This window comes from Mastacembelus armatus, chromosome 15, assembly GCF_900324485.2.
Source record: "Mastacembelus armatus chromosome 15, fMasArm1.2, whole genome shotgun sequence".
NCBI classification, from domain to species: Eukaryota; Metazoa; Chordata; class Actinopteri; order Synbranchiformes; family Mastacembelidae; genus Mastacembelus; species Mastacembelus armatus.
The window spans coordinates 22643033-22658730 of record NC_046647.1 but is presented as its reverse complement, the minus strand read 5'-3'; the positions used below and the strand labels follow the sequence as shown (position 1 = coordinate 22658730).

The 15698-nt window shown below is 44.4% G+C and overlaps 1 long non-coding RNA gene across 3 annotated transcripts in view; it reads left to right on the top strand.

Moving 5' to 3' along the window:
• Nucleotides 1-15698, top strand: part of LOC113131670 (uncharacterized) — a 33933-nt gene that overhangs the window by 15134 nt on the left and 3101 nt on the right. For 2 of the 3 annotated variants that reach the window (XR_003295834.2, XR_003295835.2), the window contains exons 5-7: nt 12353-12722; nt 13049-13165; nt 15408-15491. This is a non-coding gene — a long non-coding RNA (uncharacterized LOC113131670). Of the gene's footprint in view, nt 1-12352; nt 12723-13048; nt 13166-14068; nt 14105-15407; nt 15492-15698 lie in introns of all 3 variants that reach the window. The other variant, XR_004463230.1, reaches the window with a different exon arrangement.

Here is a 15698-nt window from a genome sequence, read left to right as displayed (position 1 = left end):
GCGACAAACGATAAAAACTATCGAGTTCACGTTTGTGTCGCCGCGCTGGTTTTTGGAGGAGACGCTGCTCGGAGCCAACGATCAACTGTGGAGTTGACAGAATTATCCGACAGAACGAGGGAACGTGAACGCAGCACGGCCTACCTCAACGTGAGCTTGTCTCCAGGTAAAGAGCTCACCTGTTACCTGTTGTTTCTCTCGTTATTGCGTTGGTTTAACATTAAAGTGATCAACACAATAATCCATCAGTGATATCAGATCCATTCATGTGAAATGGGCCATTCTGCACAATGAGTACATTTACTTTGGATACTTCAAGTACATTTGGATGATGGTACTTTTGGATGGAGTGCAGTACTTTTTACTGGGAACAGAGAATTTTTACTGGTATTTCTGCTGTTGCTGTAGTAAAGGATCTGAGAACTTCTTCCAGTTCTGTTCATGGACCTTGAGTCTTTGTTAATTATGCTGTTTATGTTTTATTTAGTTATTTTGGCATCAGGTTCTTGTTGTGTGTGTGTGTGTACATGGTTATTCTGGATTGTTCTGTAAATGTAAAGGTTCTCATTGTGATGATTGATCTTTCTAAGATCTATGAAGTCCCCTAAATCAGAGGTTATACTTGGGCTCAGTGTAGTTTATGGTATGAAACTGTTGTCAGTGCGTTGTGCTGCAGTGACAATGGGCCTTCGGTGAAGCTGCAGGTGGATTCTTTTCAGTCTCGCAGGCGTCAGCTGACGTGAGGTGAAGGTGGAGGGTGAAGGTGTAATGTGGCGACACCTTAGGAGCTTTTATGGTGCGTTCATGTCACACTTCTATTTGGGTTTTTACCATAAGTGCTGGAATAAAACCCCAGTGGTGTCGGGTTTGAGCTCCAGAGTGAAACTGAAGAAGAAGAAACTGCAGTTTTGAAAAGTAAGAAAGCAACAAGCTGCTGATGTAAATTTCAGGAATTCAGTGAAAAACATTTTTATAGATGTATATATTTTTTATTTTTGGCAGTTTTTATGCATTTTCACATTTTTTTTCTTAGTGTTTTAATCTGATTCTGATTATTTTTTATTTCTCTGCTGTTCTGTAAACTCTTTTGTGTAATTTGCCTTCAGGCTCTATAAATCAGATTTTATTGTTATTTCAGATATTGAATATTTCAAAGCCCCGTCACTCTTTTGTGGTTCTAATCATCTGGTTATTTTGATGTTTCAGATTTCCTCTGCTCTCCAGCAGTTTAGCTGTTGTGCAATCCTGCTTAGCTGGCAGAAGTGTTTTTATCGTCAGTAATCTGCAGCGGTTATCGCCCTCCCTCTGCTGCCCTGAAGCAATGAAATTGTGGCTTTGGTAAGACATTCCAGTCATGTCTCAACTCTGTTTGCTGGTTAAGTCTTCAGATCAATACTTTTAACCTGCTGGATGACTGTTACTGTCCAAACAGCAGGTTTGGAAGGTTAATCTGCTGCTGCTCTTACTGATTTCTGCTTTAAATTAACAGCATGCGTTTCCCTGGACTTTCCCTGCAGTTGCTACATACATCCGCCTGTGCAGATCTGTCATAGCCACATTTTGTAACATTAGACATTTCACAGCAAATTCGTAATCATGCAGTCACCAACATTCATGCTGCGTCAGCCCGCAGTAACGTAACATATTCCTCATTCGTTGATGCAGTAAGTTTAAATTGATTCGTTAGGTGATAAAGAGAAAACTAACTTAGCATAGCTAATTTAATGCTAAGCTGCCATAGCCTGACAGCACGAGGCAGGAGATACAGAGGAGGGAGCAAAACTGACCTGGAACCAGAGCTGCACAGGGACTGTACAGTGGCGTTTAGATGTTTTTGATGCACTAATGTGACAGCAGTGTTGGTGTTTATTAACCCATTAATACTGACACAAAAGTCAAATTGAGTATTTCTGAGGATTTTTCTGGACAAGTAGAACATCTCTCAAACCTGCAGTTACTTATTTTTTGCCTCCTGCTGATGGCACAACAGAGATTTTAGCTCTGGGTTTGGTCTCCAACAGCTGCAGACCAACCTCTGCTGGTCCATGTGGAGCAGTATCTGAGTCCAGCTGCAGAGTCTCAGCCCAGTGTTCCCTCAATTTGAGCTCTGGGTTTGGTCTCCACCGCCTCCTGAGGGAAATCTCTGGCTCTTTAGCTGTTAAATGCTCCACTATGTTCACCAGCTGCTGTTTGCCGCTGAGCAGGTAGTGGACAGTGGCTTTTTACAGCTGCAGGTCTGGAAACAGCTGCTGAAACCCTGAGGCCCAGAACCAGGGAACCAAAAGCCTGAACACTGAGCTGAGACTCAGTGTGAAGCTGCAGGTTCAGTCAATAATGGTCAGAGTCAATGTCACGGTTATCTCTGACAACACATGAAAAGGATTAGCATGATGTGAGTACTGGGAATACTGGAGGAGCTAACTGTGTATTTGTACTGTTTCTTTGCTGTGCAGTGTTTCTTTGGACCTTGAGACTAAATGTCTGGTCAGCTGTGGCCACTTTCCACTCAGGTGTCAGGCCTAAAGTAAATCCCAACAATCTGCTGATTGTCAGGGCTGTAGGGGGCTAGCGAGACTCCGAGGCTCAGGGCTTCATTAAGTGAGCTCATGAAGTGTGTGAGAGGTCAAAGCCCACGCAGCGCTGCCTAATAAGACCAGTACCCGCCTCCACCCCCATCAGACACTGGGCCTGTCAGTTAGCATCTCAGACCTCCTCACTGGTTCTCTGTTCCGCACCAGTAAACCTGTCCAGTACCCACTAACCCCAGGGTGGTGTGTGTGTTTGTGTGTGTGTGTGTGTGTCCAATTTGACTCGGTGTTTTGTGCGACACAGTTCAGTCATTGTCAGCCCGCCTTTGCATTTGGCTGTTCTGTAGTTTGAAATCCTGCAACAACCACCTGCCCTGCAGAAACCCCAGCCCCTCACACTTTTCCCTGAGGTCACGCCCACCCGTGTAATGTTCCCTCATCAGCTGCTCAGCATATAAACTGGCCTGCTTCCACTTGTTGTGGCTTGTTTAGTGTGTTGCATTAGAAGGTGACACAGGAAACAGTATTTACCCTTGTCCTGTCCAAATCCAACAGACATACACCTGTTGTGTCCTAATTCATGTGGTCCAGAATCATCTTTAAAGCTGTAGATTACATTGTGCTGTTTGTGTGTGTGGTGAGCGGAGTCGCTCGGCTGGAGAAGGATTCTAGAAAAACACCCGGTGACGTTGCCAACTCATCGTCGGTTCGTTTTGCTCCTGATCTGAATGACAAACCAGAATCCATCCTTTCCTGCACCTTCTCCAGTCAGAGGCACACCGTGGTCCAACAGGCGGCTCCGCTGTCTGTTTTATTGATTCAACCACAGTGTGACGGCAGAAACATCAACACTTAAAGTGCTTCTACCTGTTTCCGGACCTGTGTGTGTGTGTTTACGATCAGTGTGTAATCACAGACCGCGACTCTGTCTGCACACACACACACACACACACACACACACACACTTCAGGCTGTCCCTGCTCTGTCAGTAACTAGTAGCTTGTCTCTCACGGCTGATGACAGCACAGAGTCTGCAGTGAGCGGGAGAAGCCATCATTAAGTACCACAGCATGTTTCCACAACAACCTATCACTGATTATTATAAGGTGTAACTTCCTGGTTTGGGATCTCCACGGCGACTGAGACTTGTCGTCTTCTGAGGTGTGTTGAGTTGACAGGATTAGAAAAACAAATCCACAACAGCTGCAGGACGTCCTGTCGGCCTCGTCTGGAGTTGAGCCTGCTGTTACACGTCCGTCTGATCCTCTCCGTACTTTCACCTTCATAGATCTGTTTCATCTGTATCAATAACACAATAGGAAGCCAGAGGTCATCGGTGTTGTGTATTGAAAGCACCTTAAGCATCTGACCGGTGACCTGTCCAGTTTTGACAGTCGCTGGTAGTTTTGGAAGCTGTTATCTGGAGTGTGTGTGTGTGTGTGTGTTTGTGTGTGTGTGTGTGTGTGTGTGGCCTCAGTATCATGTTTGAGTGTGTGCATCCTCCCTGTGACAGTGATAACAGACGAACACAAACGGTGACAGGAAGACCAGCTCAGACTGAAGCTGCTGAAACAGGACCTGTGGTGGATGAGCAATGGAGAGAGAGCAGACATGACTCTTTTTCAGTGTATTTCTCTGGGGGGGGGGGCTGAGGCTGATACTTATACAGACTTAATTAATAGTCTTTACTTCCTTATTGTTCTACAAAGTGATTCCCTAATAAGGCTATATCCTAAAACTCTATATTCTCATTAGACAGTTAACCCTCCATCCTGGCCGTGCGCTCTTATACTTGTCCCTTCCTCACCCCTGGTGTCCTAAGGAACCTTTCTCCCAGATCCTCCTCCCCAACATCCTTGAGAACCCTGTGTCCCTTAGTGTCAGACTATACTGGGTCAGGAAGAACTTTATGAGCTCCTTGGTGATCCAGCCTGTAAATGGAAACCCTGTTTATACCAGTTAAAAATCAGGAATACACTAAGACATAAGAAAGAGAATAACTTACTCCATGTTACAGTGCAGATGAGAGGTTTTGGTTAAGCTTTAGCTCTGAGATAAATAAGCTGCTGTTCTACTGCACTTTCTCAATATGTCAGTTTAATTGACTTTTTAATAGAACAGATAGAAGATTATAAAGACAAAACACTGGATTATTAATCCGTGGAGCAGAAACTCCGACGTTGGAGCCTCCCATCCCTTCATCGCTCCTCCTGCCTCCATTATTCATGGGGGCACTGCCTGCACTAATCCGCCACCCAGCGCTGGTTCGGTCCCTGGCTCACCCTTCTCGTTCATGCACAAGAATAATACCGGCTCCTCTTCCCTCTGTTTTTCTTTCTCATTTTGTTTCTGCTGCTGCAGGGTGAGCGGCAGGTCAGCCCTATTAGCCTTTTTCACGGTTAGCAGCGCGCTAAACAAGCTTTTATTTCATTCACAGAAAGTGACATGCACGCACACAAACCAGGCCGGTACCAATGTTTGGACACCAACAAGCTCTGTAACTCTTTCTTGTCGTCTGATGTTTGGATGTCTTTCATGGCCAAGGTTTTAAGCTCATCTTACCTTTTTACCGCTCTGTGTCATTTCTTCTTCTCTTGCATCCTCCTGAGACTATCGGGGTGATAACGGAGTAAGAACAAGCTACAGTTAGATTAAGCTGGGAGTTGGTTTTCTGCAGGTGTATGTGATTTGTGGTTTCGACAGGTGTTTATTTTACAGGATGTTTTGACTCAGCACTTCATGTCTGTGTGGGTCCGTCTTCAGTGTGCTCCTTGTTTCTGGTTTAAAAAGTCTGATTAGGGTTAGGGTAGAAGGGAATACTCTCCTGTCAAAGGACTGGTTGGACAGCAGTGTTTTCATGTCGGGACGTAACACAGGTGTGTGCAGTGTCACCTGGAAGAGCAGAGTTGTCATCAGACGTGTGGTGTGGCTGAAGCAACAGCAGCCAGTCTTACTGATATTTACTTCTGTTTTAACCTGGAAATGACCAGAAGCTGCTGCTTTTTCTAATTTTGCCTTTACCCCAGTCGTCCTTTGGCTTATTGTGGACTGAGTTAGCGGCTGATCTAAAGTGATTTACAGTGGGTACGGAAAGTATTCAGACCCCTTTAAATTTTTCACTCTTTGTGTCATTGCAGCCATTTGCCAAAATCCAAAAAGTTCATTTTATTTCTCATTAATGTACACTCAGCACCCCATCTTGACAGAAAAAAACAGAAATGTAGAAATTTTTGCAAATTTATTAAAAAAGAAAAACTGAAATAGCACATGGTCATAAGTATTCAGACCCTTTGCAGTGACACTCATATTTAACTCACATGCTGTCCATTTCTTCTGATCCTCCTTGAGATGGTTCTGCTCCTTCATTGGAGTCCAGCTGTGTTTAATTAAACTGATTGGACTTGATTAGGAAAGGCACACACCTGTCTATATAAGACCTTACAGCTCACAGTGCATGTCAGAGCAAATGAGAATCATGAGGTCGAAGGAACTGTCCAAGGAGCTCAGAGACAGAATTGTGGCAAGGCACAGATCTGGCCAAGGTTACAAAAGAATTTCTGCAGCACTCAAGGTTCCTAAGAGCACAGTGGCCTCCATAATCCTCAAATAGAAAAAGTTTGGGACGACCAGAACTCTTCCTAGACCTGGCCGTCCAGCCAAACTGAGCAATCGTGGGAGAAGAGCCTTGGTGAGAGAGGTAAAGAAGAACCCAAAGATCACTGTGGCTGAGCTCCAGAGATGCAGTAGGGAGATGGGAGAAAGTTCCACAAAGTCAACTATCACTGCAGCCCTCCACCAGTCGGGGCTTTATGGCAGAGTGGCCCGACGGAAGCCTTTCCTCAGTGCAAGACACATGAAAGCCTGCATAGAGTTTGCCAAAAAACACATGAAGGACTGCCAGACTATGAGAAATAAGATTCTCTGGTCTGATGAGACCAAGATTGAACTTTTTGGCGTTAATTCTAAGCGGTATGTGTGGAGAAAACCAGGCACTGCTCATCACCTGCCCAATACAATCCCTACAGTGAAACATGGTGGTGGGAGCATCATGTTGTGGGGGTGTTTTTCAGCTGCAGGGACAGGACGACTGGTTGCAATTGAAGGAAAGATGAATGCGGCCAAGTACAGAGATATCCTGGAAGAAAACCTCTTCCAGAGTGCTCAGGACCTCAGACTGGGCCGAAGGTTCACCTTTCAACAGGACAATGACCCTAAGCACACAGCTAAAATAACAAAGGAGTGGCTTCGGAACAACTCTGTGACCGTTCTTGACTGGCCCAGCCAGAGCCCTGACCTAAACCCAATTGAGCTTCTCTGGAGAGACCTGAAAATGGCTGTCCACCAACGTTCACCATCCAACCTGACAGAACTGGAGAGGATCTGCAAGGAAGAATGGCAGAGGATCCCCAAATCCAGGTGTGAAAAACTTGTTGCACCATTCCCAAGAAGACTCATGGCTGTACTAGCTCAAAAGGGTGCTTCTACTCAATACTGAGCACAGGGTCTGAATACTTATGACCATGTGATATTTCAGTTTTTCTTTTTTAATAAATTTGCAAAAATTTCTACATTTCTGTTTTTTTCTGTCAAGATGGGGTGCTGAGTGTACATTAATGAGAAATAAAATGAACTTTTTTGATTTTGGCAAATGGCTGCAATGACACAAAGAGTGAAAAATTTAAAGGGGTCTGAATACTTTCCGTACCCACTGTAAATATGAAACAACATGCAGCATTGACTCAACCTTCCACTATAGGATCAGTTTGGTTCTGATGTTTTCTTTCTTTGTGCATTTATCTTTATTTTATTGAGCATTTTATTGGAGGAAGATAAAAGTATGCTGGACAATTGTTGGCACCATAATTACACTTGACATGTGTCTTCAGCTCAGCAGTTGACAGTTATTAATTAATCACAGCAGACATACTGAGACATAAGAGTATGTTCAGGATGAGTTGTTGTGTTGGAGAGAAATGATGGGAAATGTAAATTCTGACCAGACACCAGCCTCAAGTTTCTCTTGCACTTGTCTGAGTTTGACTCTCGCAGCTTCACTGCAGCTGTTTTTCTGGACACCGTCTGGCTGCAGATGCTTTGTCTCTGATGCAACTGCCCTCAGCTCACCCTCGGCGTGGCAGCTCGGAGTGGACGTGAACTCTGGGGAAACACTGTGGCCGATTAGGCCATGTCCTGCCGCTGTTACTAGGACACAGTGGAGACACTCAGCTTAATGGGGGAGGCACATCGCAGGTAATTGCCTCAATTTGGATGAAGCCCTGTGACAGCTTACTGGTGAGGAAGGGCACACAAAGTCAATTGTCCTGCGCCTGAATGCTAAACCCATTTCTGATGTGTTATGATTGACCGAGTAGATGATAATGAACAAAGAAGGGTCATTATTTCAGGGTTCAGAGAGTACAGAAGCCTGTTTTCCACCTCGGTGCGCTGAGCTCTGCGAGCAAAATCATATCATTTCAACTTCCGTCATTCCAACGTCAGTCCTTGTCATTTGGAAAATGACCTGCTATAAAGTGATTCCCAGGACATTCAGTCTTTCGCTCTTGTGAAACATCTATAACACAATGTAATCCAAAGTACAAGAGGGCCAGTGGACCAGTGGCAGCAGACTGCCAGCTCCAGATGGAAGTTGTGACGATATAGGACAGACTCAAAGACGTAGATGCCTGCGTCATGTTTTGACCAAGTTTGTTTCCATGATCGAAATCAAGTGAAAGCCAGAGAGAGAAGTCCAAGTGCAACAGTGGACCCACATTCAAGTTGTGAAAGGCAAAGTTTATGCAAAAATCCTCTAATGCAGTGGGGGGTGACTGCCAAGAACTGCCAATCATCTTGAAACAGAAACTGAAAGTGGTTTTTGCGACACTCCACTGCATGAAGGAGTTTTAAACAAAAAAGAGGAAGTTTCCAACTTTGCAAAAAAGAAAAACGATGTGTGGACGTTAATTTACAACCTTGTGTCTGTAAGCGGCAGATACATCAGAGTAGTCCAAGCAGGGACGCCCAGACTTCCTTTTCCCTGGTCACTTCCTCCAGCTCTTCCGGGGGGACATTCCCAGGCCAGAAGAGAGACATAGTCACTCCAGCGTGTCCTGGGTCTTCCCCGGGGCCTCCTCCCGGTGGGACATGCCCAGGAGGCATCCGGAACAGATGCCCGAGCCACGTCACCTCTCAATGTGGAGGAGCAGTGGCTTCCAGGTGTAATTGAACTCCAATAATTAAGCACCGCAGTCACTTTGTAAAGACGCTTTAATTTTAAAACAGTGGCTAATATCTCCTCTTTGGAAAGAAGTTAAACCTGATCAGTGCTGGATGGCAGAAATAAAAAACACTTCACTGTTGGTTGATGTTTGACAGAGATAAAGGAACAAAAGTTTGAAGTTTTTATTTTCAAGTGAAGACGACAACTGACTTGGAGAGTAAGTACAAATTTCTCTACGTTGAGTTTTCCCAAAGGTTTTGGGTGAATTCTGATATTTTACTGGTCAGATACAGACCCAAAACAAACTGAAAACCTTTTTTCTAAATCCTGTGAATATAAAAATGTGTTTGTGTCATGAAAACCAGAGTCGGTGTCACTAGTTGGTGCTGATCTGATTCTGCAGCCTGTCAGATCTGCTCCCCGTGAAGTTTTTCTGCTGTTTCAATCCTTAAATCAGGACGACAGGACGAGGGAACAAAGAAGGAAAAACAAGAGAGGACGTTTTCTTCCACGCTGCCCTTTTCCACTCTGGAACACCACTGGTGGCATGTTCAACTGCTGAAGCTGCGAGCCAATCGCCTCTCCTCGTTTGCCCTGTCACCCTGCATCATAGGGGTCAAAGGGCGCTGTGCCTCCCAGTTAATGAGCCAGGGAGCAGTTCACCACCCCCCCCTTACGCTTCCCAAACTCCCACAATTCAGTGGGAGACAGAAATTAGGCAGGAGACAGAGGAAGTTGCTTCAGCCACACCTGAACCTGAGCATCGCTCCAGGTGTTTCTCGTCCGCTGACCCATCAAGGCTGGGATTTGTTTTCGTTTTGAACAAGCCGATCAGTTTTGTTAGACAAATAAGCACGGCCGCTCATTGTGAGTCCTCCTTTCCCCTGGTGCTAACTGTTCACCCTTGTAATCAGATCATGCCTGCTGAGGGGTCAGGAACAAAGACATGCAAATTCTAATTAAATGCGCAGCGTTGGGACAGGCCCCGTTTGATCGCTGAGCCCTTTCATGCCCTCTAATCACTCCTGACAGCCCCTTCCAACAGATTCTGTGACAAAGTTCTCGATTCAACTGAGGGGGATTTTTGAACTTTGCTTGCTCCTGTAGCCTTGGCTCTGGGTCTGTCAAACAATCCAAATCAATGACCCAATTGACCAGTGGTCCCCTTGTTGATAACATCAATGAGCTCTATGTTGCCATCCATTGTACTACAGGGCTAGATGCCGATAGCATTTTATGGTAATTAAACACTTGTTTGGTCCCCGGCTCTGAATACAAACACTGGAGGAGGGAGTCCGGAAAGCACGGGGCAGCATTGGGGAGGTGCAGGTGCAGGGAAATGACGGAGGGAAGGGGGAGGCCACCAAGAGACGGGTACGACCGGTGGGACTTTCCCACCAACATGGCCCGGCGCCACCGGCGCACTCATTAGGTCATTACAATAAGAAAGGAAGCATTTTTTGTTTTATTAAAAATCTCATTAATCCCACAACAAAAGGCACGTACTGACCTCATCGGTGCCCCTGTTATCTGAATATGCCTTTATATAATGGAGCGTCTAATTGCAATTCGGCGCCTAGCAGCTTTCCCTCCGTCCCACCTCGCGGTATTTGGTGTGTGAGGAGTGAAAGGGGAGCTAAAGAGAATTGGCCTCGAGGCCACCCGGCTCGGATGTTTCTGCAACTGCTCGTGTTCTGAGCTCTGCCACAAGTCCAGGTTCCAACTGCAGTCCTGAAACCTGAGGATCTTCATCTACAGTGGTGTGAAAAAGTCTTGGCCCCCTTCCTGATTTCTTATTGATTTGCATGTTTGTCTCTTTAATGTTTCAGATCATCAAACAAATTGAAATATTAGTCAAAGATAACACAAGTAAACACATCATGCAGTTTTTAAATAAAGGTTTTTATTATTAAGGAAAAACAAAATCCAAAACTACATGGCCCTGTGTGAAAAAGTGTTTGCCCCCCTGTTAAAACTTAACTGTGGTTTATCACACCTGAGTTCAGGTCCTCCAGCCACACGCAGGCCTGATTACGGTCTTCTGAAATTGTTGTTTCTTGTCATGGTTTCAAATTTTCATGTTGAAATGAATGAATCAGTTTATCCTTGTTAAAGGCAGCAGCTGCTGATTCTGTGTGTCCCTGAGTCCAGATCCCATCCAGAGACTGACAGCACCAATGAATGTGGTGTCCTTAGTGTAATGTTTGTGCATCCAGAACCTGGCTCAGCTTATCGGTCTGAGCCGTAGACCTCCATTGTTGTCCAAAAACTATTAAAAACCCAGCAGGGAGCCACACCGCTGACCTGGCTCACATGGTTCTTCCTCACCAACAATGGGAGGCCCGTCTTTTTCCAAAAACCAGCTCCAGACTCTGAGAACGGCCGTCACTGTTTACAGTCTCTGGTTCCACTGCTCCACCAGCTTCTAGCGCTAACCCAGGGAGACGCTAGTAGACGTCATGTCACCTGCACAGGTGACTGACTCAGGTACAAAGTGGCTCCAACAGGAGCAGCTGCAGATGTTGTTAGTCCTGTGGATTTGAAAACAGACTCTTCAGACTCAGAAAATGTATTTGAGTTTGCCAAGTCTTCAACTTAAAAGAACCAGCCTGACCCCGGTTATGGTGCAGGATCCTGCGGTCTTTAGAGGAACTGCTGACAGGTAAACTCTCCGTTTCTACCTGTCAGTGTGGGTGTCATGGTAACGGCGAGGGGCTGACTGGCCAGGGGTTAATGTGGACCGAAGCCAAACAGTCTGTGGTGAGGGAGTGATGAGTGCAGGAGGGGGCAGAGAGCGAAGGGCAGATGAAAGAGTGCAGGAAGAGAGATGAGTGATCCAGTCATCCAGAGCTACCAGACGTCCCGGAGGACAGGAAACGCTGTGTTGACCCGTCATCTGCACCACCTCCCCCGTCTTTGTACCTTTTTACCACCTCCTGCTTCTCCTTTCCCTCCTCAGCAGCTGCTTTAAACACAACAACTGATTGACTTGTTTCCCACCAATGGGCTGAAGCTTCAGTTAATAAACAGTGATTGGTCAGTCATAGTTAACCAAACCTTTGGGCCTTATCAATGATGGTGTCTGTCAGAAATGTGGTCTAAGTTCTAATTGATTTGCAGATGTAGTTTGGTGCAGTGATTACAGGTGTGGTCAGCTGCTGCACTTCACTTTGCTGCATCCCTGCAGTTTCTAGCTAAGAATGAAAAAGTCACGGGGGTTTAAATGCAGCATCAATATCATCAATAATAAAGTAGAACTACAGTTTTCTTCTTTCTTTGAAGGTTTTGATCAGACTGACTGACTGACAAACCCTGTGAGGGAGAAAAGGTCCGTAACAAGTTGGCTTTTTTTTTTTTAGTTTTGCATTTTAAAACCTTTTTTTCTTGGAAGTTTTAAATGAAATGCAGGAAAGTGCATCACATCTGGTCAGTGTGCATCTTTTAAAAGACTTGAACTACGTTAATACTAAACATAAATATCTTTTTCAAAGTTGGTTTGTGTTTTTGGATGTTTTATGTGATAATGTGCTTGTGACGAACCATTTACATCTTTCCGCTGCTGTTTTTTGGCTCTTTAAAGACTCGTTTGTTCCCCTCCATGCAGGGTCTTTTGACCTGACCTCGGCCTCCCTGCCTCCTGCTGTGGTACCCCAGAGGCCCCCGGCACCAGGCTCCTTCCCCTCCAGCCCCACCTCCACAGGAAGGCCCCCAGACCGCCGCCAAATACCTCAGTTTCTTCCCCTCGATCAGAAGCAGCGTGAGGCCCCTCGCGGCGTCGTCCCACCCTCCACCACAGGCCTCGGAAATACCTGAGATCCCCCAGTATGGTCCCGCTTATCTGCACGGCTGTGACGCCTGGATCCAGTCACAGATGTTCACGCTCACTTCAGTGCTGAAGTCGAAATGTTAGCAACAGAATTTGACCTGTTCCTGGATGTAAACAGGCACTAAAAGGATCACAGCTCGGACATAAGGTGCGTGTTCTGTATTTGTAGAGTTGATTCTTTAACAGTGTTTCCACTGAGAATTTAGGTACAAGTCTTCTTTCCAGAAGAGTCAAGTGTTCTACATTAACATTTAAACACCTCCTCATTTTATTAAAGATTAAACAACTGCAGTGTTTAGAGTGCAATAACTACAACTCCCATGAGGCTTTGAGAGTAAGTCTTTGACTCACAGTAATGATAATAAGAAGCGTAGCATAGTCAATGTAAGCTGCATCAGTAGGTCTGAACAGATGGGTTCTCTGTGTGGACGTGTAGAGCTGCACTGACAGAACCGTTTCATTTCCTTGTGCCAGGACTGGAATGAAGAGCTGGAAGAATAAAGCTGGACCTCAGGCTCCATCTGGTGCCTTGAGCTGGGCACAGCAGCACATTCCACCACCCACGGTACCGACACCGACTGTGGGTCTGAGGTGGGAAACGTCTTTAGAACAGAGCCTGCTCTCAGGTTTCTTTTCATTTATTTATATGCTGAAAATCTCATGTTTATGTTGGAACTCCAGTAATAACTTTGCTGAGCAAACGTCAAAAAATGACCTGTTAAAATTAATACATTTAAAAAAACAAGTAAATATTATCTCTCAGTACAAAACTTCCTGTATAAACTACAGCTAATCAAGAGGAGGATCTTTATTTAAGAGCAATAAATATGAACCTGTTCATATAATTAACCAGTTATGTAAAACTGCTAATACTGAGGTTGTTTAAATTATGAATTCTTACTATTTTTGTAGGATTATTACATTTTTACAGTGGTGGAAGAAGTACTCAGATCTTTTACTTAAGTAAAAATAGTAATACTACAAGGTAAAAATACTGTTGTGGGTAAAAGTACACAAGTATCAAAATCTACTGTACTTAAACTACCAGTAAAGTAAAATGACTTTGCTCATGTTGGAGCCTGGTCCGTTTAGGAAAATGTTATATTTTTGGATCTTAAGGATGAATTCATTATGTGAAAATGTGAAATGAAAATGCTCACAGTAATTTGTGTGTATTTATCTTCCTGTTGTTTAATCATTTCATTTGTCTCATTTTTAGTCCAAAAACAGTTAAAAAAGAGACAGAATTCAGTTTGCAGAGATATTTATTTACATATTTAACTAGTGGCCATTATATGAAATTTATATTTACATTACCTATAAGGCATTATGAAAAACACTGTACACTGAAATTAGACAACACATAAAAAAACCAAAAGCTAAATGAATTTACAGGAAAGTATAAAATACCAAAGAAAGCAACGATAAATAAAATGACAAGATGGAAGTGTCACATTAATCTCATGTTCCCAACATTTCTTCAACAATCTGGAGTGAGACAACGTTAAACCAGCCTGCTGAGGATTCTGGGTAATTACGTTCTGTCAACAACCATATTGCACGTTTATTTGCTAAACTGTGTAGAGTCTGTAGAAGAACGAACACGGTTTCATATGTGGACGTGTTTGACTTGATCACGTCTTTAGGTCTTTTTGTGAGTTTCTCTGATGGTAACACTTGATAACACCGACTTTTAATTACTACTTTCTAATTATGGTGAAAAAATACTTCAGTGAAAACTGAATACTTATGAATCGGCATGTTCCCAGATACATAGTGTGCATATTAATACCAGAACAAAACTTTGATAATGTACAGAATAACCCAGTTCCTTAGCTATAGGCAGTCCCTAAAGGAACGCCTGAGACTAAATTTACTGCTATGAACAGATTTTAACTCAATTTTGGTCAAACTCAAACATTTTGATTTTAAAACAGAAAAAAAATTAAAGTGTTTTACCTCTGTGACCTGAATCTGTGCTAACGCCTGAGGCTGCCCACGGTTTGGAGATGTAAAGGTTTCAGCCCTCAACAGTGACTCAGGGTGTGCAGTGTTTACATGAGGCTTAGAAAAGGCTTGAAAGTGTTTTCATAGAAAGTAGATCAGTTCAAATCACATGCATCCATCTGCTGTGTGTTAATGAGCATGTTTCTCTGAGTGTTGTGATACTCGGTGTAATTAGTGTACCCGTGGCCACAAAGTGCTCGTCTTGTTTTCTAGTTGGCCTGCTGGGATTCCTAATGATCCAGACTGTGTGGACCCACTGCAGGTTTTAAGGACATGAGCAGAGTGTGAAGCTTCTGCTGCCAGTTTTTCAGTAACACGTTAAAGTGAGCAGGCAGAAACCCAAAGTGCTGCTGGTAACCAAGCAGGTGACGCAGGTGGAAACAGCAGCTTGATTTGTTTCCAGCTCCTGTGTGACCAGCTCAGATTTAGCGTCTGACCTCATTTCCTGTCAATAGTTTGAAATTCCTAAAGAAGGTTTGTGCCTGAACAAATGTCAGCAACTTGTAGTTTGACCTTGAAACAGAAACAGAAAAAAAAAGATCTCACTGAATCTAAAATGCTTCTTTATATCGTCTGGCAGCTCAACACCCAAAAACCACACTGCACACACGGGTACTGGTCTGTGGCTGCTGGCTGGGATTTGGCGTTAACACGTTCTGCTCTTCGTCGTTCTGACTCGCAACCACCGTTCCCTTCAGATTTGCTATAAACAGTAAAGTGTACAAATACTACACCAGTTAAAATACTGTCACTTCCTTCATCTGACCTCTTGTCTCCTCTTGTGTCTCCTCCTCCCTACCTCCTCATCTTCCCCTCCTTTCCTCAGGAGCTGCAGCCAGTTCCCACTGAGAACCCAACAACGGAGCAGCAGCCTGGTCGACGTGTTCGAGGCCTGTTCACGTGCTGCTGGGTGAGTACTGTGTGAAACAGCCCAGACTGAAGTTTGTTGTTTCAGCACTTCACACCTGATTTTACTGACAGCGTTGGTGTGTGTGTGACGCTGACGCCTGCACAGTATTAGTGTGTGCTCTTAGAAATTAGCTGCAGCTGACAATTTGTTCTTCTTCAGCTATTTTAAAAACGATTCTAAAGTCGAGGGACAATCGGACTGTGCTTT